A 26,746-nucleotide genomic window follows, 5' to 3' on the forward strand; every position below is an offset into this window, starting at 1 on the left:
GCTGGAGTGCTCTTCACTTTACACGTCTATACGTGTTGGTTGTTTCGTGCATTGGCGGTTCACCACCGCCGGAAGAAAGCACCCAGGACGAAGACGGAGCGGCGGCGGTGAAGTGCTGTTGATTAAATTGATATGGCCGCCGGCCCCGAGGCTTATCGGGAAGAAGCAACAATGCCGTAAGATCCTGCGGCACCCGTAACCAACTCTCGGACTCTGCGGGAAGTCGAAGGATTACCGTCACGAGACTGCACCACGAACCGGAGGGCTCTTCGCTAGTCGTGAACGCGTGTCTACGTGGTGAGTGATCTTCGTTTGCCTTTCTGCACGCCGAGTGAAACTCTAAGCCTCAGTCCTGAAAAGCAATAGGGAGCATGTGAATGGCAGGTTCCCTCCTCCCCGAATAGTTCCGTTAACAATTGGACACCAGCATTGGAAAATATGTCAAGCCTCACTGAGAGAGAGGAAGCGGCCGCAGATATATTTAAAACAAGCATTGGTGCTACCAATATACAAGCCAAAAGCGATTCAACGCAGAAGTCGCCAGAAAGCAATTTGGCCATACTGTACCAGACCTTAGAAAAAGTACAAGAAAGAGAACTACGAAAATGGTGGGAAGGGACTTCACTTCAAAGATACATAGACTGTGACAGAATCCCGAGAGGTCTCCGCATCTTTACCGTCCCCTCATATGAACATCCAGATCCGGCTCTCTTAAAGGAATGGGCAGAGCATACCACTGATTCTGCCAAGGGAATGGTCAGGATCCTCATCAAGTACGCTTGGAGCGATCGAGAAAAACTCCTGGTTGAAATAAAAAGGTTGGAAGATCTAATAGCCAAAGAAAAGGATGTCAAACTAGCAGAAGAGTTAAGGAGTGCCATGATCAAACGCCTCAAGGACTATGAGTCTATCATCCGCAAGCGCAAACAAACCAAGTTCTTGAGAGATGAACAAGACTACGCAACCGGACGAGTCTTGACTTTTGCCAAAAAGTTTGACGGACCCAGGAGAAAAATGAACCAACAAGGCACGAACAGAAGTGGCTATATAGACACTTCAGAATCTGAAGTTGAAACATCAGAAGGTGAGCAAAGTACAGCACCGCCAGAGCCAAGCAGAAACATGGAATCCTCTCCACCCCCTCCTTTTTTTCAGGAGTACCAACTCATGAGGGAAAGCCGACAACGACCAACACCAAGAACCCACCCTCCGCAACAAACCCTGCCACGAGGGAAAAGAAACGAAAAACAAGGAGAGGAAAGAAAGGCAGGGGGAGACAATACAACCCCGAGAGTTACACGGAGCAGAGGGAGGAGGGGGAAGTGGTAAATGAAAGAAAAAATGAAATGACAGTCATCAATTTATCAAACAAGATTCTAACACAGGAAGAAATCAAGGTCCTACAGTTAGGACCTACTTTTTGTCCCACCGCAGGCTTTGACTATGCACGGACCAGAATTGACCTGTTCAAATACATCAGAAAGTTGAAATTTCAGAAAATATATCTTTTGCATCCAAAAACTGGAGGTCCAACAACAACGGAAGAGTTAGGAGTAAGCGGATCAGATGCCCTAACGGGTCATGATCTGGAAACTTTGATAACAATGAGGGAATTAAGCTCTTCACTTCCAGACACGCCGTCAGGCGAATCATTGACTGAAGAATATCTGGCAGGATCTGGTGTCAACCAAGTAGGCGGACACAGTAATCTCAAGCTGAAGTCTCGTGCAATTCCGAAAACACCTTTCGACGCTATCGATGTCTTCAGTGAGGCAGTAATTCTAGATTTGAAAAGGTTGGCCAACTGCAAAGATCCTGATGAACGACGCTACAATATCCCTAGGAAATATTGGGAGGCCCTAAAATCTTTGGAGAAAGACGAAACCATTGAAATTAAACCTTCAGATAAAGGGGGAAACATGGTGGTTTTTAACAAAGAGCAGTACCAAGATGAAGCGATGCGGCAACTTAACGATAAAGACTGTTACTTGCCAATATCCAGAGCAATTTATCTTGAAAGCATCGACAAATACCATAATCTCCTACAAATCTGGAAAGCAGATGGTTTGTTAAATCAAGATGAATTCCTATTCCTGAAATGTGAGGCACCCACGATTCCAACTTTTTACCATCTTCCTAAGGTACATAAAAGTATAAACAATCCCCCAGGCAGACCCATTGTGGCGTCCATCAGTAGTCTATTGGAAAACACATCTATTTACATAGACCTATTTTTGGCACCATTAGTAAAAGACTTGGCCTCCTACATCAAGGATACACAAGACTTCCTAAGATTGATTGAAGGAACTGCCTGGGATACTGATATGCTACTCATAACTCTGGACATCACCAGTCTATATACCTGCATTGATCACAACAAGGGTATCTTGGCTATAGATTGGTTTCTAAATAGAAGACCTATGAAGTATTACCAACATAACAAAATGTTGATACAAATGATTACTTTCTGTCTTACCAACAACATTTTCACTTTTGCAGGAAAGTTATATCAACAATTGCGAGGGACCGCGATGGGAACGTGCTTCGCCCCCAGCTACGCGAATCTTTTCGTGGGCTGGTGGGAGAAGCACGTGGCCTGGGGCGAGGCAAATGAATGCTGGGTGGAAAAGATCGCTCTTTGGGCACGATACATAGACGATCTTTTTATAATTTGGCGGGGCAGTCGCACCTCGGCTGAGGAATTTGTGGCTTCCCTTAATGTAAATGATCTCAACTTAAGATTCACGGGGGAAATCAGTGACAAATCTGTCACATACCTGGATCTAGAAGTCTATGTAGACAATGATACACTGTCTACTAAGGTCTACAGAAAGCCCATAGCAGGCAATACTGTCCTGCATGCTGACAGCCACCACCCACGCAGTACCATTAAGAACATACCATTTGGGGAATTCATACGCCTCAAAAGAAACTGCTCCAAAGCACAAGACTATGCCCAGGTAAAGACAGAATCCACCAAAAGATTCAGGGAAAGAGGCTATAAAAACGCAGACCTCGCCATAGCTGATACTAAAGTTAAAGAGATTGACAGGAAAGATCTGTTAATTGTAAAGAAAGCTACTGAATCAACAGAAGGGCAGGTTAGGATGATAACCAATTTTAATGAAAAATCTAGTCAGATCATGCAGATCTTCAAGAAAAACTGGCACATCCTACAAACAGATAACATTCTCAAAAGGAAATTACCAGCACGCCCTGTCATCACCTACAAGCGTAGCCTATCTATTGGCGACCACCTTGTTCATAGTCACTTTGATCCGGTCCCTAGAGTCAAAAACAAAATAGGCCTTACAGGGTTTTATCCCTGTAACCGCTGCAAAGCCTGCAAATTTAGTGAGAAAACAACAACATACTCAGGCAGACCCAATGACCCCAGACCTGTACGAAAGATGAAACTTTTCCTCAATTGTAATTCAGATTTTACTGTCTATTGCCTTACTTGCCCATGCGCAAAAAGATACATAGGTAGTACCATACATCCTACTAAAAAACGCATTCTGGAGCACATGCGGGCAATTTCCAACAAAGATCCAGCATATCCGGTTGCTCGACATTTTGAGCAATATCATCAGAGCAACCGTGATCTTTTGAAATTCTATTGTCTGGATCAAATAGGCAAGTCGGAGAGAGGTGGCGATAGAATACGAAAACTTCGGATTCTGGAGTCAACATACATAATAGACCTCCAAACCAAGGCCCCATTAGGGCTTAACAATGATGAGGAATTATGGGTCCACCTGTGAGAGGGTGAAAATATCTAAACCTTGGGTCAGGATATTTATTGCACCTGAGACACCGCTGCATTTGGTCTCTAATGTCATAAAACTTTATTGAGATAGAAAATCTATATGTTACATGTTGTTGTTTTTGGGTCCACATATTTCTTCTCCTTCTTCTTTTTCCACCCTGGTAACAGCACATATCTAAGTACTCTCTCTCAACAGTTGGCTTTCTGCCCATTCAGGGCTTCATCAATACACAAGGTCAGGTGACTAGGCAATCTGGAGGGAATGCCTGACTTCAGGGGGGCAGCGTGACTAACTAAAAATTATACGAACTAAGTTCGAGTATTTAGTATTTTTCCAGTCTGCTCACCCCCCATAAATTTGTAGATCAACCAACAACTTTGAGGATTGCATACATTCTGTAGATCCTAGTCAGTCCAAAAAACTTTTTTAGAAACATTAAGTATCTAAAATCGTGCATCTTTCCCATCTCAAATATATAAATATCCTATTATCACCTGTCACTTATGCTGTCTGCCAATTTGAAATTGTTTTTTAATCTGCACATATGTTATTTTTTGTATGAACGTCAGGCACTTTATTTGTTTATATTTGCTACTAGAAGATGGCCGCCATGAATTTAGATACAATGTTGCTGCTAATCCATCTTCTATGTTTACGCATTCATTGTCATGTGACACTTTGTTGAACTTTAAATGTGCCGTTTTAACATAATGGAAACTGACATTGAAAAAGCCAGTCGGCGAAACGCGTCTGTCAGCGTTTCGGGGGTAGCACGGGGGGAACTTGCCAAATAAAGCATTCATGCTTTAAAAAAACTTTGTCCCTGGATTTTTGCTGGAGTGCTCTTCACTTTACACGTCTATACGTGTTGGTTGTTTCATATATATATATATATATATATATATATATATATATATATATATATATATATATATATTCACTGAAAAAACCATAGGTTTCAGGGGCGTTATAGTTAGCTGGACTTCTCACTCGTACAAAACCATTGAAATTCCCCCGTTATAGTTAGTTCAGCTAACTATAACTCGCGCGCCCGCAATGCACTGCTGATGACGTCACATATTACATCACTCATGACATGGTCAGTGACATCACTCATGACATCACTGATGACATCTCAAATGACATCACTGATGACATCACCAAGTGAATGTGTGTTTTTCTGAAAATTACATATGTTTTATAGATGTATATCTCAATGTCGATGGAAGAATAAATTGGTACATAAGTGTCTAAATGGATGATTTGTGTTTGAAAAATTGATTGTATAACTGACTGATTAAGTGTATTTTAATGAATACATGGCTTAGTAAGTAATGTTTAAATATGTAACTATCTGTATCAGTCTCTCATTTTGTGTATAAGTGGCTGCATGGGTTGGTGAGTAGCTACATGAGTGTCTATATAGGTTATTAGTTGTTTTTTTTAGTATCAGTATGAGTGTCTGAGTGTCTGTATGGTTCGTGGGGGGTATTACGTAGTGCATAGGTGCATGAATGAGTGACTCACTGTTTGTATGTGTTGAAGACAGCATGTGTGCAGGATTGTATGGGTAGATGAGTGTGTGAATGGGTGTGTTAGTGAGTGAATGACTGTCTCAATAGTGTCTTTATGAGTAACTACATATGTTTTAAACTAGTATATGTGACTATTAGTGTATATAAGTGAGTATATGTGAGAGTGAGAGATTGGAAGAGTTCCTGTATGAATAAGTATGTGTTTCTATAAGTGATTGTTTAAAAGACTAAGTATGTGTAAGTTTCTGTAGAAGTAAGTAGGTGGTATGTGTATAACTGTGCATGCAAGTAAATGGATGTTTGATTCTTTATTGGCATGAGTGACTATGTGTGTGAGTAACTCTATGGATGAGTGGCGTTGTGTAACAGGATGTATAGGTGTATGAGTACATATGATGAGAGAGTACATGTATGAGTGACTGTATAGGACTGTTGGTGAATGAGTGGATGTGTATGTGGATCTTAGAATTACTGAATAGGTTGTTGTAACTGGTATTAGTATGTCCATTGTTTTGAAAATTTTAGTTTCTATTTTTGAATGTGTGTATCAAAGGTTATATTAGGGGGAGAGGAGGTCTGCCACTCTATCACAAGGATGATGTCATCAGTGATGTCATCAGTGATGTCATTTGAGATGTCATGAGTGATGTCATGAGTGATGTCACTGACCATGTCATGAGTGATGTAATATGTGACGTCATCAGCAGTGCATTGCGGGCGCGCGAGTTATAGTTAGCTGAACTAACTATAACGGGGGAATTTCAATGGTTTTGTACGTGTGAAAAGTCCAGCTAACTATAACGCCCCTGAAACCTATGGTTTTTCAGTGAATTTCTAAGGTTTTTTAAATGCTAATTCCTAACTATAACATGCCTGAAACCTATGTTTTTTTCTGTGAATTTCAAAGGTTTTTTAAATGCTAATTTCTAACTATGCCTACAGAGATAGGACATGTGAAGAAAGAAGAAAGAACGCACAGAAAGAAAAAAAAGAAATGCAGAAAGAAGCAACACAAGTCTTCAAAGACGAAGAAAAGTGCACGAAGAAGGATAACGTGCAGAAAGAACAAACATAAGAGCAGAAAGAAGCCTTGTTGCAAAATTATCCTGTACCCTCAACTTTTTCAGACAGATACTGGTGGTAACTGAGTCTGACTAACCAGTCCTAGAGCCAGTGCTATGTTAAAAGACACTCAGAATACAGTGAAACACGTACATACACTAGGGAACACTATGCATTGGGGTCCCCCTGTGATTAGCATGCCCTCCTCTGTAAGCCCCTAGTATATAATAGGGCAGGGGACTAAAACTACCTCTTAAAACGCGCCACAGGGCGTGTTTGCACACGTCACCTAAGGCCCGTCCCCTCCCTTCCCCATTGTATAAACACGCCCTGTGGCCGTTTTAAGTTGGGAGATTAAGTCCCCTTGAATTCTGAGGGTCCCTAGGGGCAAAATAGCCCACTAGGTATGTCCAATAAGCGCCATTGCAGAGAGGTGTAAAAAGGGGCACGGCCTGCACCACCTCTCTGCAACGCAGAGCAGTGGCGCTTACTGGAAGCACCTGGTGGGCTAATTGGCCCCCAGGGCTCCTCAGAATTGAAAGGGAATTATTTCCCCAACTTAAAACGTGCCACAGGGCGTGTTTGCACACATCACCTCAGGCCCCGTTCCCTCGCTTCACCACTGTGTAAACGCGCCCTGTGGCCGTTCTAAGTTGGGAGATTAAGTCCCCTTTAATCCTAAGGGTCCCTAGGGTCAAACTAGCCCACTAGGTACCTCCAGTAAGCGCCACAGAGCTGCGTTGCATAGAGGTGTAAAAAGGGGCGTGGCCTCAGAACACCTGTCTGCAATGCAGCTCCCTGGCGCATACTGGAGATACCTGTTGGGCTAGTTGGCCCTCAGGGACCCACAATATTGAAGGGGAATTAATTCCCCAACTTACAACTGGCCAGGGGGTGTGTTTGCAGAGTGCTGCAAGGAGGGGGCGTGGCCTCCGGTGCGATGCCGGTCTTTTATTTATTTTATTTTTTTAAGAAGGAGGGCTGTGTGGCCCTCCTTCTTTTTCTAATGTATTGGCCCGGGGGACCCCATCCCCCAGGGCCTGCACCCTAATTTTTTTTGTTGAAAAAAATTAATTTGGAAGGGGGCCGCATGGCCCCCCTCCCAAGGCCTTAATCGGCCCCGGGGACCCCAACCCCCCGGTCATGGCCTTTTTTTTTTTTAATTCTTTAGGAGGGGGGTTGCGTTGCCCCCCTCCTCAGGCCACTTATGGCCCCGGGGACCCCATCCCCCGGGGCCGGCCTTTGTTTTTTAATATTTTCAAAAAATATGTATTTATAGAAACACCTAGGACATGCTGGACAAACCGTATGTACCTATCACCATGACGATTTGCGTGATATTCATTAAAAGGTGACTATGCATATAATGAATCCACGTGGAATGTATTTACACCGCTAGTGAAGCTCTGACGTGTCTGACGCCCTACCATGCCTAATCCCGGCGCACCCACCAGTGGGTACTCTCCAAGGAGACACACTTGTCGTTTATTTATACAAACGGGTAGCTATTGACGGGCACATTTAATACACACACACACCAAGCCATTCAAAGGGGATTCGACAAAAATTTGACCAAACTATGCAAGAAACCCCCCTCACGGTTAATAAAACACACATCCACCGCAGTATGTGTAATACTTTTTATTTTACTCTCTGGAAAGGAGACAAACCTCACTTGAGAGTCACAGCGTGCTCCTGGCTGAGCCCAATGCTGTGTTACACCCACCAGTGCCCGCCGAGTGCCACACACCTCTGTGTTGTATTCCACCAGCTAGTGCGTATGCTATGACACTCTCTAGCCCATGTGCACTGTAACACCACCCCGTGAATATGTCATGCCACCTTTGCCTTTGCACGGGTTATATTGCCCCATCTAACGTGCCTTCCTCGATGCCTATGTTATAACGCACAGCGCTATGCCATACATATTACAATCTGGGATCCATATCTTTGTCACAGTGCATATGCAATGTTGCACTCCCCAGCACATATTTTATATTACAACTTTAGAGACTAGTTAGGTTACACAACCCTGCCCTGTGCATATTACACTCCAAGGCGCATATCGCATAGCACGCGCTAGTGCCTGGGCTATGTCGCGCTCTCCAATGAATCTGTCATTGCGCACAATGTATTGCATATTATATTTCACGCCCGGTTCATCTTATATCACACTTTTTGGTACATAGTTTATACCATACACTATATCTAGTTTTCATTTTCAATCGTGCTCTCAGGACTATGTTCTATATAACACTGCGTCCACCTACCCTTTTCATGGGCATTACATTTTGCGATGGGGGTGGAGGGTAAGGGGGTGTTTCTGCCAAGTGAGCCCGGAGTCACAGTCACAAACGTCCTCTTCTTCCTGAATAAAAGTGAGATTATGCTGCATACTTGTTCCTATTTTAAGTAGTCCGTACAGACACACATTTTAAAAACAATAAAGTTCCTAATACCCACCTTCTCTGAACAGTTAGCTTGCTGCCCCATCCACCTTCTCCCTATCCTCTGTTGTCTGAATCCATGGACTAGCCTCCTCTCTCCTGCCATGCATGGTCTGATGTGCTGCCACTGCCCTCCATTTAGCATGATGGACCAGTCCACTCCTCCTGCCCTCCATTGCCCAATTCTATGGCCCATCGTTGACCTCCTGCTTAGCCTCTGTGCTTAGCTTGCTGCCCCTATTCTCTTTCCCCATGCCCTCCGATGTCTTTGTGCATGCCCCTGCTCCATCCTTTTTGCCCACCATGTTCCATGGACCTGCCATTCCTATCTACTCTGAGTGTTCTGTTGAGCTGCCACTCCCCTCCCACCTGCCTAGCATTGTCAGATGACTGTAACCTGTCCCTGCCACCTCCACCCTACCTGTCCACATGCCATGCCCCTATCCCCTTCCTCCTGTCCTCCATGGTCCATTTTACTGTCACACCCTTCTGCCCTCCCTGGTCTGTTGTACTGCAACTGCTCCTCCTGCCTGCCCCACGCGGTCTGTTGTGAGGCCCCTTCCCATGAACTCTCTTGTCTGTGCCCAGGTCCTGACCCTCCCTTCTATCCTCCATGGTCCTTTGTCCATGCCCCTGCACCCTCCTTCTTGCCCATCATAGCCATTGTGCTGCCACTAACCCTCCCGCTTGCCATGCATGGTCTTCTGTGCTGCCATGGCCCCTCCCACCTTTCCTGCGTGGTCAGATAGCTGCCCCTGACCCCCTCCCACCTTCCCTCCATGGTCTGTGTGTATGCCATCAGAGCCTCACTGTTGCTCTCCATGGTGTGTCTTGTTTCTAGTGCCCATCCTGCCTGACCTCCATGGTCATCTTGCTGCTCCTGCCCTGCCCCCTTGCCCCCAGCCCTCTGTTTTCATGTGCAGACCCCTATTCCCTCCCTCCTGGCTTGTCTGTTCCATTGCAATGCCCCTGATCCGTCCCTCCTGCCCTTTATGGTCTGTTATGCTGCAGCTTTCTCTCCTGTCTGTCCATTATGGTCAGCTAGCTACCATTGCCTCATTCCCCTCTGTTCTCTCTTGTCCATTATGGTCCTGTCCCCTCCCTATTGCTTTCTATGGATTGTTGTGCTCCACTCCCGTCCCGCATGCCCTGTGTGGTGTATTGTGCTGCTGCAAACCCTGATGCCTGCCCTGTAGGGTCAGTATGGTGCACCTCTCCATGTCCCTCCTGTCCTCTGTTATCCGAGTCCATGTCCCTACCCCAATTCCTCCTTCCTACCATGATCCAATGTACCATACTTGCGAACATTTTGAATTTGGTAAGAGGGAGATTTTGAAAAAAGACTGGGGTATTGATTTTCCCCTTTGAGTTACATTGAAAAGAGGAGATTGTAGACAGGAGACAGATCAAATAAATCCCATTTGAGCTTAAAAACATTGGACGTTTCCTGGCTGAAACGGGTCTGTTGGCATGTATGGTTGTACTACCACTGCCTCTTCCTCCTGCCCACAATGGTCTATTATATTGCCACAGCCTCTCTTGCCAGTCCTGTATTGTTGGTTTGTTGCCCCTGCCCCCCTTTCCACTGCCCTCCATAGTCTGTTGTGCTGCCACTGCCCTTCCTGCCTGCCCAGTGTGGTCAAATTGTTGCCTCTGCACTCTCCTACCTGCCTTCAATTTTCAAAGTCCGTGTCCCTGGTCTCTGCCTCTCAACAGTATCCCAATGAACAACTATTTTGCTAACCTTCTATATTTATTACAAAACTGTGGAACGCCTGACGTCATCTTGATGTAATCAAAACTGTAATACCTAGAGCATTTCCTTTAGAAATTACATATATGAGAGGGTCTTATTTGCATCACAATTATGGTTAGTGCTCTAAAGAACTAAAATGAGGACATATTTTCTGAGTTTTCAAATAGCGACAAAGAACTTTTACATTATTTGTAATCTTTAAGTTTTTTTATGCAGTTGACCACTTGATTAAATGTTGCACTTAGGGGAGAGGATGTGGTGTTACTTCCAGAGCTGCATACTTTGCAACTGGGGAACCAGGTTGGAGTTTCTGCTTCAGCTCAACATTCTGTGATTCTGGTCAAATCACTTAATCTCCCCATGTCTACAACCAAAATGAATTTGATCTTGTGTGATGTAACCAAAGCTCATGTAAAGCACTCCAATACCTGACAAGTCTACACTATATAAAACTGCAAATACACAAAAAATAAGTGTTTTGCACACTTCTGTCATTGGGCTACATGTGGGCTACATCTGGGTGATATTTGTGCTGCATTTGGGCTCTTTTGTCTCTGGTGGCCATCTTGGGAGATTTATTTGTTATGAAGTTTCCTAATTTCCTCATTTACTGCAGTCTCCTCAGTAGGAAATGCTTTCAGTTTTTTACTTAGATTCCATCAAGAAGGTATTCAGATATGTCACACATTTGCCATAAATTCTGAATGTTAGCACTCTAGTTGCTCATTAGATCACTGTAGTAAAGCTACTGCTCACCACAGAAGTCTGCTGCTGGTATTCAAAGTGCATGTTTCAGTCTGCATGTCAGAATTTTTTTATGAAATAGAAGAGGATTTGAGAAGTCAAAATGTGCCCTAATTTTTCTTTCTGCAGCACTAATCATAATTTCTACGGCAAAATGAACCCCCTCATTTTGTTCCTTTGTAAATTAAATGTTTTAAGTGTTACCACTTTATTCCAATCAAGATGGCTTCAGGTGTGCCATACTTTTGTCATAAGTAAGACTGTTAGCGCTCTAGTTGTTCGTTAGAACACTCTGGGACATTCTGTCATTGGGCTATACTTGGGCTACATCTGGGTGATATGTGGGCTATATTTGGGCTCTTTTGTCTCTGGTGGCCATTTTGGGAGACTTATTTGTTATGAAGTTTCCTAATTTCCTCATTTACTACAGTCTCCTCAGTAGGAAATACTGGATGTATGACGTTACAACGCATACTTTTACAACGCATGCACTTACAACGCAATTTTTACAACGCAACATCCACTACAACGCATTCCATTACATCGCATGACACTACAACGCATTTTTAAAAACTACCTTTACAACGCATTCCATTACATCGCATACTACCTTTACAACGCATACCATTACAATGCATAATGTTAAATTGCATTTAAGGTAAGTATTGGATAGTATAGGGGTAAAAATTACTATTTTTACTCCAGGGGGTGCAACAGTAGGGTAAGTGTTGGATAGTATAGGGGTAAAAATTACTATTCTTACTCCAGGGGGTGCAACAGTAGGGTAAGTGTTGGATAGTATAGGGGTAAAAATTACTATTCTAACTCCAGGGGGTGCAACAGTAGGGTAAGTGTTGGATAGTATAGGGGTAAAAATTACTATTCTAACTCCAGGGGGTGCAACAGTAGGGTAAGTGTTGGATAGTATAGGGGTAAAAATTACTATTCTAACTCCAGAGGGTGCAACAGTAGGGTAAGTGTTGGATAGTATAGGGGTAAAAATTACTATTCTAACTCCAGGGGGTGCAACAGTAGGGTAAGTGTTGGATAGTATAGGGGTAAAAATTACTATTCTAACTCCAGGGGGTGCAACAGTAGGGTAAGTGTTGGATGGTATGCATTGTAATGGTATGCGTTGTAATGGTATGCATTGTAATGCCTGCGTTGTAGTGACATGCGATGTAGTGTCTGCGTTGTAATGGTATGCGTTGTAATGGTATGCGTTGTAGTGTCATGTGTTGTAAAGGATGTTGCATTGTAATGCCTGCGTTGTAAGTGTAGTGCGATGTAATAGTTGCGTTGTAAAGGTTGTTTCCCGAAATACTGTCAGTTTTTTTCTTTGATTCCATCAAAAAGGCATTCAGATGTGTCACACATTTGCCATAAATTCTGAATGTTAGCACTCTAGTGCTTATTAGATCACTGTAGTAAAGCTACTGCTCACCAGGGAAGTCTGCTGCTGGTATTCAAAGTGCATGTTTCAGTCTGCATGTCAGAATTTTTTAATGAAATAGAAGAGGATTTGAGAAGTCACTCAAAATGTGCCTTAATTTTTCTTTCTGCAGCACTAATCATACTTTCTATGGCAAAATGAACCCCCTTATTTTGTTCCTTTTTAAATTAAATGTTTTAAGAGTTACCACTTTATTCCAATCAAGATGGCTTCAGGTGTGCAATACGTTTGTCATAAGTAGGACTGTTAGCGCTCTAGTTGTTCTTTAGAACACTCTGGGAAACTGCAGTAGAACACAAAGGAATCAACTGACAGTCTCTGCCCTTGTTGGATGTTCAAGTTTTACTGAGAATGTCAGACTTCATTCTCACATTACTGAGAAAGATAATGTGAATTTACAGAAAATATGCTCTCAGTTTAGCTTATAGATCACCTTCCAAACCTTTGTGGGAAAAGTATGAGAAAATAGTTTTCTCTCAAACATGATTCATGATATCACAGCAGAAGGCTTTTTCACATGGTAAAATCACCTTAGAACACACCACAAATCCTAAAATGAGTATGGTACCATCAACAAATGATTTATAATGTAACTAAAGTCTTAAAACCTTCTATTAACTGCAATGCTTTTTAATGAGGTGCTATCATGTATATTGGTCCCAACATGGCTGCGAACATTTCTTGGATGAAGTGCTGACAGCCAATCAAATCGCACGATGAGATGTGTGGTTTGGCTCCGCCCAGATATATCTATCTTTTTAACTCTAATTTTCTCAGGAACTACTGAACGGATTTACACCATTTAAGCAAAAGGCACGAGTCTGAACTGAGGACTACCTCTTTGCCAAATTTGGTTTAATTCCGTTTAGCGGTTCGGGCTGTAGCTGCGACAACAGATCCTATGGGAAATTGCATGGGGAAAACTTGTTTTGGGACCCCCCTTTTTTCTCACCCCCGCTTGATGAATCACCACAAAACATTCAGGATAGGAGCGGACCGGAGCTGGCCAAAAGTTTGGAAAATTTCGCGAAGATTCGTCAACCGGCGCCAGACTTATTGGGAATAGAATGTTGCAGATTTCCTATGGAAAATAGGTCCTAACTATAACTATATATATACAGAAACACAAATGGGTTGCAGGAAAATTGCCCGGCGCTTAAAGTCTCAGACACCAGTCCCCACCAGTGTTATTTAAATATTGCACAAAATAACTTCTGAGAACAAAACAATCAGTTATTCAAAATCCACAGATAATTGGTCTTCTTTATCATTTCATAATCTTTTGTTACTTTTGAAAGTCCAACAATTCACAAAGGAAAATCACAGAGGATAGCCTTGTCTTCATTTCATGATGTTTATTTTCTCTTATTTCTTTTAAGAGTCCAACAATTCACAAAGGAAAAACACAGAAGATAGCCAATACGTGTTTCGCGCCAACTGCACGTCTTCAGGGCTGTCACATAAACAAAATTAAGTATATTTTAGAATCAATTCATCTTTACATTTATAAACAGTAGTAGAACGTTTTTAATACATTTGAAGTATTCAATGGCTAGTCACTATATAAACAATCACCTAAACACTATATATACATAAATAAATATACTACAAAATTGTAAAAGTAAGAGGGAAAATTAGGAGCAGAGGGCCTGTCGCATTCTCAAATGTATTAAAAACGTTCTGCTACTGTTTATAAATGTAAAGATGAATTGATTCTAAAATATACTTAATTTTGTTTATGTGACAGCCCTGAAGAAGCGCAGTTGGCGCGAAACACGTGTTGGCTATCTTCTGTGTTTTTCCTTTGTGAATTGTTGGACTCTTAAAAGAAATAGGAGAAAATAAACATCATGAAATGAAGACAAGGCTATCCTCTGTGATTTTCCTTTGTGAATTGTTGGACTTTCAAAAGTAACAAAAGATTATGAAATGATAAAGAAGACCAATTATCTGTGGATTTTGAATAACTGATTGTTTTGTTCTCAAAAGTTATTTTGTGCAATAACTATATATATATATATATATATATATATATATATATATATATATATATATCAATTGAAGAAAACCAAAGTTTACATAGACATTAGGCTCAGATTTTGCTTGTACAAAACCATTGAAATTCAGCAGTTATAGTTACCTGAGCTGAGTTGAGTGATGTAATTTGTGAGGTTATAATAAAAGCAGTGCATTACTGGAGCATAAGTTATAGTTAGCTCAGGTAACTATAACTGCTGAACTTCAATGGTTTTGTACGTTTGAAATCTGACCCTAACTAATTTCTAAAGTGAATTTCTAAAGTTTCTTTAATTGTATTTCCTAAATATAACGTTTCTGAAACTTTTGTTTGTTTCAGTGAATTTCTACTTTTTTAATAATATTTCCTAACTATAATGTCCCTGTAGCCTTTGTTTTTTAGTGAATTTAAAGATTTTTTAATTTTATTTCCTAACTGTAACCTGTAACCTTTGAGAGTGGGTGTGTGAGTGGCTGTATGGGTCTGAGTGTGTGTGTGAGTGGTTTTGTGGGTGTGTGATTGGCTGTATGGGTCAATGAGTGGGTGTGTATATGGCTGTATGGGTCTGCAAGTTGGTGTGTGAGTGTCTGTATGGGTCTGTGAGAAGTGGTGTGAGTAGCTGTATGGGTCAGTGTCTGGGCGTGTGAGTGGTTGTATGGGTCTGTGAGTGGGTGTGTGAGTGTTTGTATGGGTGTAAGATTGGGTGGGTAAGTAGTTTTGAGGCTGTGTGAGTGGGCATATGAGTTTTTTTGTGAGTACCCGTGTGGGTGTATGAGTGGGTTTGTGAGTGGCTGTGTAGGTGTGTGAGAGGGTTTGTGAGCAGCTGCATGAGTATGTTAGTGGGTGTGTGAGTGGCTGTATGGGTCTGTGAGTGAGTGTGTGAGTAGCTTATGGGTCTGTAAGTGGGTGTATAAGTTGTTTTGTAGGTGTGTGAGGGGCTGTATGGGTCTATGAGGGGCTGTGTGAGTGGCTGTATGGGTCTATGAGTGGGTGTGTGAGTGGTTATAAGGGTCAGTGAGTGGGTGTGTGAGTGGTTTTATAGGTGTGTAAGTGGGTGTGTGAGTAAGTGGCTGTAAGGGTCAGTGACTGAGTGTGTGAGTGACGGTTCGGGTCTGTGAGCAGAGGTGAGAGTAGCAGAATGGGTGTGTAAGTGGGTACCTGAGTATTTGTGTAGGTGTGTCAGTAGCCGTGTGAGTGACTGGGCCAGAATGGAACCTCATCTGCCCCTTTATACAACAATATTCCACAGTTTTTCACAAAATATCTACCCAACTGGAGCATTTTCTACTGGTTAATTAGTAAGTGCTAACTCGTTGGGTAAATATCTAGTGCATATTCTACATTACAGCTGCGTAATAGACCAGGTGGAAATGTCTCCAGTAATCTTCTGTTAGTTTAATATCGGCGATATGATTTTTCTGCAAGAATGTTCTTCCAGTAATCTTTTATAGCATGAATTCACCTATAGGGAAGATGATGAGACTACTAGATGAATCTCCACCAAACAAAGGTACTTCCTCTTAACTATGTAAAGTATGTCCTTCTTTCTTTGGTGGAGATGTCCTCATAATCATCGCATCGAGAAGGTGTAACCAAATTTGGTGGGAACCGGGCTGGGGAACCCTTTGATAAACTGCCTATCATACAGGTAAGAGTCGGAAAGACCTTTGCATAATACTTAGGAGGATGTGGTAGGGCCAAACGGGCCAGACATCCAAGTTATTTTGCACATGTGGATACTCATAGTAATTTAAAGGGAGAACCATGGGTGCCACTCTCACCAGGAGAGGACAAGAATGAACCCACTTGTTACAGTCACTACTGATTGCCTCAGATAGATCAACAATGCATTCCCCTAAACCAAGCATTTCAGATCATTTTTGAATCTGCAATTACCAAGAAAACACACGTACTTTGCCTTTGCCAAGCCCAGGAAGTTGGGATATTTTGTCCTTTACAGAAGTGGAGCTTCAACTGGGGCACCTGCTATGTTTATCTTTGAAAGTGCTTACCATTGAGGTTTAATTTCTGTGAAATGAGCATCCAAACTAGAACGGAACCTTACCTGCCCGTTGGTCCAACAAGAGTCTACAGTTTTGTACAACGTGTCTACCCAACTGGAGTACTTTCTACTGGTTAATTTGTAAATGCCACCTCAAAGGGTAAATGTGTATTCCACACTACAGCTGTGTAATGGATCACAAGGAAAAGTCTCAAGTGACCTTGTGTGGGTTCTGGCAATGTGTTTTTTCCTTGTGCATCTTTATCAAGAAATCTGTGATAACATGAATCTCCTTTTGGAGAAGACAGTGATACTACAAAGAGGTAAATCTCCATCAACTAAGGATTCTTCCTAGGCCTGGGTGGTAAATTCCATTCTGCTCGCGGAATTTGGGTAATTTCGCGTTCCGCGGAGAACGCAGAATTTCCAAAAATTCTGTGTTCCGCAGCTTCGTGGAGGTTTTTGCTTGTTCGCGCTTTAAAAATGCGTTCTATAACCAATGACAGTGAAGGGTTTCTGTAGTGCGCACTAAGTTGGGAATTCCCCCCCAAAAATTCTTAGGTGCTCGACTTCCAATGGTTCACTGTCATACAACCATGAAGTCCATAAACATCAAATATTGTGAGGAAGCAACACCATAAAAAAGTCCATGAACTCTAGTATTCTGTCTTCTAAATTTCTTTATTTATCACAAACGTGGTATCTTCAATTGATGATGATTCAATAATTCACAAAATATTGGTCTTCCATATACATTTCACAAAGCTTTATCAACCTCTTAGCCCTTGTTAAGCCAACGCATTTCGTCCTACCCTTAGGACTTCCTCAGGGATGTAAAGAGTACAAAAGAAACAGAAAAACAAGTTTTTACAAAATAATATGAACAATACAAAAACAATTTTTCTTTTTCAAATACATGAATTCACTCTATTCTCACTTGATTTTACTATATCACAACAACGTTTGTTGAACCCATAATTTATATTGCACTAGGCAACACCTATCGACTATACATCTTCTGCTTCCTAATTCACCTGAAGTTTTTCAACCTCAAACAATTTTTAATATCAAACCTCAGATTTTACTGATTCAGAGTTCAAGAGGACGCACATATGCCAATTTTACAGACAATTCTTGGACTCTTTACAGCCCTGAGGAAGTCCTAAGGAAGTCCTATGGGTAGGACGAAACGCGTTGGCTTAACAAGGGCTAAGAGGTTGATAAAGCTTTGTGAAATGTAATTGGAAGACCAATATTTTGTGAATTATTGAATCATCATCAATTGAAGATACCACGTTTGTGATAAATAAAGAAATTTAGAAGAAAGAAGACTAAAGTTCATGGACTTTTTATGGTGTTCCTTCCTCACAATATTTGATCTTTAAAAATGCGTGTTTGTGAGATATTTCTCCCCGAGCACGCAAACAGCGTTCCCAAACAGGAAAAAGCATCCCGAACGGGCAGAACAAGCAATTACACATGTTCGCTGAACTTTTGCGTGCTCGCAGAGATTTTTTACCGTTTTGCAGAGCTTTGCGTAATGCGACTATGCAAATTCCGCCCACCCCTAGTTCTTCCTCTAAACTATATGAAGCAAGTACTTATTTGTTTGGTGGAGATATCCTCATATTCCTAGGCATCAAGAATGCGTCACCAAAATTTGCAGGAAATGCGCTGGGGGGGCCTTGTTCAGGAGTTTATCATCCTGGCAAAAGGCAGGAAGACCTTTGCATACTACTAAGGTGGGCAGGGCCAAATGTGCGAAGCTTCCAAGTGACTTGCACATTTGCATACTCGTAGTATTTCAAAGGGAGAACCAAGAGCTCTACTCTCACCAAGTGAGGCCAAGAAAGAAGAATCCACTTGTCACTGTTACTACAGATTGCCTCAATAGATGAACAATACATTCATGTGTGGATTGCCAAGAAAACACACTTGCTTTGCCTTTGTCAAGCTCAGGAAATTAGGATCATTTGTCCTTTACAGAAGTGGAGATTCACTGGGGCACCTGCTATGTTTATATTTTCAAGTGCTTGCCATTGAGGTTTAATTTCTGTGATATGAGTGTCACTTAAATACACTAGACCTGGTTAAGAAACACCATTTTACATGCTCACATTCTTAAGTTGCCATCTCTCCCTGAACACGATGACATTTGACACACATTCATTTGCGTGCACAAACATGATAATATATCTACAAACTCCGTTTTGCTTACACAACCACTTTGAAGGCACTCTAGAAAAATACCTTAAAAATTCTTTACAAGGGTTAAGTTCATCATGCAAGATGTTATTTGTTTTTGCTGCTCGGGGACAGAGCTATCAAAATAGAATAAACAATAGTGGCCTGACTGGGGATTTGGTATGGTAATATGGATGCTGTTATTATATATACGACATTGATCCTTTGTTCAGACGGAGGAGCTTTTTTCTAGCAGTGAGAGGTCGATCCATGTCGGAATTCCAGCTCAGCTGATTCCTGTTTACCTCATTCGAGGGATGCTTTCCAGCTCTACACCCAGATGGGCAGCTTGATGGCACTTACCCACAGGTAACAGGGAGTTAGATGGGCCTACACGGATTTGGCAGATTCACCCACACTAGGCATACGAGGCTAGAACTTGCTAAATAGTAGTGCAATACATTACAGTAATTATAAACAAACATATATTCTCTGTTATAGCAATATGGTTGAACCGGTCATCTTTTTCAACATTCTCATAATGCTAATAACATTATTCTGTTTCCTTTTATTTTTATTGCAGCATGTATTTTACTCAAGAATCCCAATGCTGCAATAAATATGGAAATGCATTTTGTGTATTTCTTGTGTATCTCTTTGGGTATGCATGAGTAACCAAACAAAATGGTTCTAGATCTGTTATCATGATTTCCTTGGGGATTCAGGTTTGTCTTGTTCTGAGGTTGCACATCCATTTGTTACCCTGTAAGGTTAGCGGTACAAATGGGGCACTGTGAGTTATAAGGACTTAGGCCAACCGATCTGGATTGTGGGCATGGAATCAGTCTTGTGCAGTTCTGATGGTTATGCTGTCCAGCAAATGCATCCTTTTTCTTGGGCAAGTATAAGGCGTATGACCAACGTTCCAGCTTGGGTTCTTAATTAGTGGACTGCCTAAGTAGTTTTCTTTTGTATTCCCAAAGAACCCTACTCACTTCTTAACCGGAGATGTTTGTGGTGTTAAGAAAATCCTCCTCAGTTGAGTAGGCAAATGCTATGTATTGGCTATAGGTTGTTCAAACATGAACCTTTCAAAGAATCGCTCCAAAGAGGTACGCTCTCAAATTCCACTTATTCAAATGGCTGAGGACGAACCAGCAATTAACATACCAGCTAACTGAAGAAATGTGATTACACAAATTCTGTTACAACGTGGACTACCGGGTAAGGGTGGTAACATTACCTTCATGGTTGAGGCCCACAAAGCATTCAGAAAAGAAGTATTTTAATAATGGGTTACATTCCCAGCAGCTAATACAACTTCAAGACTGTTTCATACATACACTGGAAATACAGTTCCTAACAACTACACAGCTTATAAAGCACTAGAAAAACTATTAACATACCAAGACCATCAAAATTGTTTGGAAGGCGCCCTACCACATATAAACAATAATGTTAGAGCAGGTCTCCTTAACAATGATGGAGAAACATGGCCAGTCTTAGCCAGTTACACACCCTATCCTGATATAGACAATCTGACAGCTCCAGACCTAAGTATACTAAATACAGATCTGGTTCAAACTATTAGATGTTTAACATATTTTGTCATGCAAACAATGGCAATGCATCTGGTGAGGTCTGCTCAAGCTGCACAACCACAATAGGCTACACGTGGAATGAATCCACAAACCACCAATGCAGTCATGGGTAAAATTCCCATTAGATGGGAGGAAATTCCGTTCTGAATTGCACAAAAAACAAGTCAGCTTGAAGCAGTGTTTCACCATATGAGACCTCAGGAAAAACACAGAATTCTTACCAAAGTCTGCTAATGGGGATGGCTCCCCTGGTGGAAGACTGCTCCACTTGGGATACAGTTTTTGCTGCAGTACATACCAGAAAACATGATACTACCTCATTAGCTGTTTTGTCAGATGTGCTTAAACAGATCTAAAATGAGTACGGGAGCCCCTGCCCTGAATTTGGGAATGAAATTGATGGGCAACTTTGCAGCAGTATCCGCCATAATGTTGAATAACATTAAAGGGAAAGCAGCAGCGTTGGCGGTATGTCAACGACTCACAATTTTGACTCAGAGAGAACAGGAGTGCAAGTTACCAAAAATTATTGAGGAAACCTATGCAGCAATAGGTAGACATAATTTTGGAGCCAGACCTAGTAAACCACAAATTAAAAGTAATTTTGAAAAGGATAACTCGAAGTAGGCATCAGACTCTTCTAACAAGAAGTGGTATAATAAGAAACATAAAGAAAATACTAAACCACGTGGTGGATCTCACCAACAAGGGTCCACTGAAAGGCGCTACAATTTGTGTAACCGTGATAATATTAAAACAGCCGACAGGAATTTAGTTCCTTTCAGGAGTCATCCAAAAAATGCTCAGAGAGACGTGGACGATCAGAGCGCAGATCAGAGGAGCATGTGAAACCAAAGGACTCACAATACTATTCTGGCTTCATAATAAACAAGCATTGGCATAGCCAATAGGTCTCACCTTTGGGACCTTAGAAGTGTTTAGCCATGCAACGGTTGATGTTGTTGCACCAAGGATATTGTGCTGCATAACTAAATACTTATAAGGTCCCAAAAGCGAGACCTATTGGCTATGCCAATGCTTGTTTTTCATTGTGCGCGCTACAGCAGCGCCAGTCCAGAGCCCAAAGACATGCTAGGTGTGTCCTCTGCTGCCGATTGACAGCAGAGGACAGGAGCAGTGGCTGACTGGATGCTTCAGAGTGCACATGTCACTTTGGACGGCTGTCATGGGCCTGCCAAACTGACATGCGCACTTTGAAGCTCTCTGACCCAGCTGATTGAGACAGCTGGGTGGAGGCCAAGCACAGGCCTCCAGGGCCTGAAACAGCATCCAGCCAGCTGCTCTCTACCAGCATGAGAGCAGCGTGAGGAATGGTTAGACGAATTGTGGAGACAGAGCACAACACGGAGCAAGGAGCATGACGGAGTAGTGCAGCAAGCAAGGTAAGTGGTTATTTTTTCTTTTTATTTACACTCATTATGCTTGCATGCACCCACCCATCACCCATTTGCCTCCCCTTCCCCACTCTTCCTAAATGCCAGCCGCCGCTGGAACCTGCTGCTGTTGATTCACTTGAGGGAATTTACACAAATTGTAATAACATGGAAGAACTATGAGGGAGGGGGGTCGGTTGGAATAGTACGAGCAGCCCGCTCCCTTGCACCGGACTATGAGAGAAGGCACGTGACAAATTGTAAATTCAATACAATGTCTGGTAAACCGTGACATGCTTGATAATGAGATGAAGGCAGAGTTTGATTATGTACAAAGGAACCTGCGAGAGTGGGAATGGGGGAATCGTCTGTAGTGTATGGGTGACTTCTGGAAAAAGTTAATGAAATATATTTTAAAAAACAATACGGTTGTGAAGCTAAATATGAGTAACTGCATTTCATTATAATGAATGCATTCCATTTGTTCAGTCAATATGCCACATAGGGGGCTTAATGTAGGTAATCATTGAAAAAAATCATCAGTAGTACGAACTGTGCTGCTATTAAATATCAAAATACTTCATTCACCTCTCAGCAATTAACTAGCAAAGTTACAAAAAAATTGTTCCCCTATACCTGCTTTCGTGACTGACGTGGATTTCCAGAATGTGGCTTAAAATCACCAACTGTGCCCAGTAGCAAAGGCACTTCTCGCAGAGGGAAACTCAGTCCAAAATAAAATGTTCAACTGAACCAAATGGCCACAAATACTCCCTCGTACCGCCAAGCTAACACAATAAAATGTTACTTCACCATATAATCAACCAATATCAGGGGCAATATTCTAGGGAAATCTGAGCCTGGGTCCAACCATGATGCAGCATGAATGTATAACGCTGCAATTTGTCAACAGCACTCTATGCAGTCAACCAAAAACCAATGGATGTTTTCTGACCATGGGGCTTACTTAATACTCCAAGCATGGCCTCACGTGGGTACCGAGCAAACAAATGTATCCAAGTGTCGATGATTTCCCCTCGTGAATTCAATACACAAATCACAATGAGAAGTTTGCAGGCGCATTTCTAAGCACAGGACAAACAGCCATTCAGCTAGGGTGTTGCTGGAGTGCACTGGGTGGACACAGTTCTATTTCAGTTGGAGGGAGGGAGGATCAGCCAGGTTAATTGACCTTTGCTCCACACGCCTATCCAGCTAACAAGAAAGGAGTACAAGACGTGCCTTATGGAAAAATCCCTATGCCATTGGGAATGTCGAACTCCATGCAGCAGGTGAGAGAGAAAGTAAGCGTTCTGTTGGCTGGAGATCAGGATTGCTGTACGTTGACAAAGCTATGGGTGGATCTCCGTATTGGAACAGCAGCATGTGCACAGTTTTCAAATCTCTATGTATGTTCACTGGTGCAGCAGAGAGGGGAAAGAGCAGAGGGTGCTTCAGTCAATGAGTGAGGTGCGTTTGTAGGGATAGATTTACCCAATCCTTCAAAAGGAGAGACGCTTCAGGTGAGGAGGGAGCTGCACTGGCAGGGCTGTGTGCATCTGGGAAGGGAAAATATGATTACAGAGGTGAGTGGAAGGACTGTGTGGGGGTCTCAGTGCTGGAATAGTATGGGTTACTTTAGGTAAGTGTTGAGAGCGTTGGCAGAACTGTGGCCGGATAGGATTATCAGAATAGCAAGAGATGCCGTGGCTGAGGATTAAGTTGCATTGTCCGGGCTATGTGTGTTTGCATGTGTGTGTGTACCCATGTAACTGCAGTGCTGAGTGCCAGCAGCATAGCGTGGGTTGCCAGCGCCCAGGGTGAAATTGTAAAAGAAAGTATTGCATCCCCTAACTCGTGGACCATTAGCTCAGAAAGTGCTAACGGTCCACGGGTTAGGAGGTGCAATATTTTCATTTAAAATGTTGCATCCCCTTAGAATTTTGCACCCGGGGCAACCGCCCCTCTAGACCCCCCACACAACACCACTGCTGAGTGCCGCGGGCCACAACTGAGGTACATTAGTTGTGCTGCTGTACCCTGCACTATAACAGCACAGGATGGGAAGCCAGCTGAGGATTTAGGACATGCTGGAGATAAAGAATTAGGTGCATTAAAAATGAGGTGCACTTCCAAGTAACAGAACAGCAGGAGTGCTGCAGATGACATTTGCACTTGATTTGTAGAGCTGCAGTATCACCAGCAGATCGAAAAAGCAAGGGATTCTACACATTGGGTTTGAGTTGCATTGCTTTAGCTGTGTGTGGATTTGAGTCCTTGACAAGCACGGGCTGATACAAGGCAGCGCTCAGTATAGGCAGATCTGTGTGAGGGTCCACAGTGGAACAGCCTGTGGAACTGCACGTCAGGATTGAGGTGTGGTGGCAGAGACATATGGTTGAGTTCTAAGAAAGCAAGGACTTTCTACGCATAAATAATTTGCCTGAGTTGTGGGCGGGCTTCTGTTCTGGACCAGCAAGTGCGCTGCAGGCTCAAACTAAGTAGAGCTGGAGATGCTGCATGTACACCATAACAATGCACTAGCAAGGGATGCTGCAGCTCTGATGGAGGAACACTGTTTAACAAGAAGCGCGAGCAAAAAGTGGATGCGCGTGGTGCACACGCGTGAGATGGGAAAAGTGAAAGTAGGCTGCGTGCGTGAAAGTGAAAGTGATCACGGCTGTACATATTGCAAAGCTGCCGGCTGCGCGCGAGCACGCGCACGTGAACGCAAGCGCTCAGCCAGCCAGCAGCACTTAGAAAACTCACCTACTAAATGTCTCTCCGAGCAGCGCATGCGCGCTGACTCAGCGAGACCTAAAAAGGAAGATAAACCTAAACATTCCAAGCCTCAATTCAAAAAGAAGACGCTGGCTTGCATTAAAGTTAAACATGCCACAGGTATTGAGGACCCTGCTTCTGAGCGGGGAGTGTGCTCTGAGCATGCTGGAAAGCATGGCAGAAGTCAAGATAGCTCGCCGGAGCCTGATATACTATCTAGTGGCAATAGCGCTGAGTGGCTATATTCTGGTTGAAACACCGGATGCGAGAGTGAGTGTACCGCATCAATTATACAAGCTGGAACTCCAAATGGAGGAAGATATACCACGCACAATGAATGTTCTCTTTTGGCAGAACTTGTCAGTAGCCATATCAATCAAACTATTTTTTTAGGCCACTGATGTTAAAAGACTATGCAAGTCCTCAAAGATGTCATTCTGACTCAATCCAAGAAAAGGAGTGTTCGACCTCTTGATGACGATGTTGAATTTCAAAAATTCTAAAATGTAAAGGATGAACTGTCTGTGACCAAAGAAGATGTTGTTTTGAGAGGTTCAAGAATTGCCATACCGGAGAGCCTGAGACAACAGGCCATTGAACTCGCTCATGAAGGACATCGTGGTGTTGCAGCTACCAAAAGAGCCCTCACAGACCGAGTGTGGTTCCTGTGCTTAGACGAGCGAATTGAAACAGAGCGCCAAAAGAGTATCGTCTTTGCAACTGCCTTTCCCCCAAAGTGATGCAATCTCCATTCATTTTATCTCACCTTCCTACAATGGCCTAGGAAAGGATCGCAGTTGATTTCTTTGAGCCCCTAGGGAATGGACATCACCTCATGGTAATCATTGATGAGTATTCACGTTTCCCTTTGGTGGAGGATTTATCATCAACAACCCATGAGAAGGTCATTGAGCAGCTGGACAACATCTTTGCAGATTGGGGCATCTCCTCTATTCTCAAGTTTGACAATAGTCTGCCATTTAATAGCAAAGAGTTCAGAGAGTTCCTAATCAGAATGAACATCAAGCATCAAATGAATACAGTTCTGTGGCCCCATGGTGTTGTGGAACAATTTATAGGTAGACTCAAAAGAGCATCAATGGAGAGGACAAAAAAAACACAGAGTCCTGGGTCAAGCCCTCTATGCTAATCGTTCAACTCCTCACTCCACTAAAGGTGGAAGTTCATCCACCATGCTATTTGGGAGAGTCATCAGTACCAAACTGCCACAATGGACAGTAGAGCGTTTCTTGAGTGCTTGCAAGGTTTGGGTCACCAACACTTCTTGAAAGTGCAAAATGAAATGTAAGTCAATCAGGGTCGGAGAGCCCAAGAGACAGTCTTCAATGAAGGTGACCTAGTCCTGGTCAAGCAGAAGCGAAAACAAAAAACAGGCACTCCATTTCCTGTTGATCCGCTGAGGTTTGTGACAGGCAAAGGACATATGGTGACTGCAAATTGTCTCGGACAGTCCATCACACATGACTCATAACATTTCAAGCACCCACCCCTGTGATTGTCAAGTCCTACACTAGCAGAAGAGGCAGTTCTGACTGACAGTCCAGATCCAACATCAGAACCTGTCCCATCCGTGTCTGAACAGTGTATCTCCACCATTGCACACCAATTGATCTGGTTCACTAGGGTGAGCGCCTCAATGACTCATCAAAGAAATGTAATATAGGAGGAGATGTAGTGTTGTGAGGCTATGTGTGCTAGGACCCTTGTGATTCTGTGTGAACTCAGTAGAGGAAGTATGTAACTAGTTGGGATGTGTTAAAGTGTGTTTATTAATGGATATGACGAAATCAGAGAACAGAATGTGATTGTATGCTGAGGAATGAAGACGTACAATCCAGGGCTCTGTGTGTGGCATATTCATTTGCATGCTCCCGAGCTGGGGAGGATGCTACAGCCATCAAATGGGAACTACTTGGAGTCAAGTTCAGATGGTCCTAAACTCTTGTGTGCACTGTCTTGTTCCATATTGTGACAAGAGA

The sequence above is a fragment of the Triturus cristatus genome, chromosome 8 (assembly GCF_964204655.1).
Source record: "Triturus cristatus chromosome 8, aTriCri1.1, whole genome shotgun sequence".
In the NCBI taxonomy this organism is placed as follows: domain Eukaryota; kingdom Metazoa; phylum Chordata; class Amphibia; order Caudata; family Salamandridae; genus Triturus; species Triturus cristatus.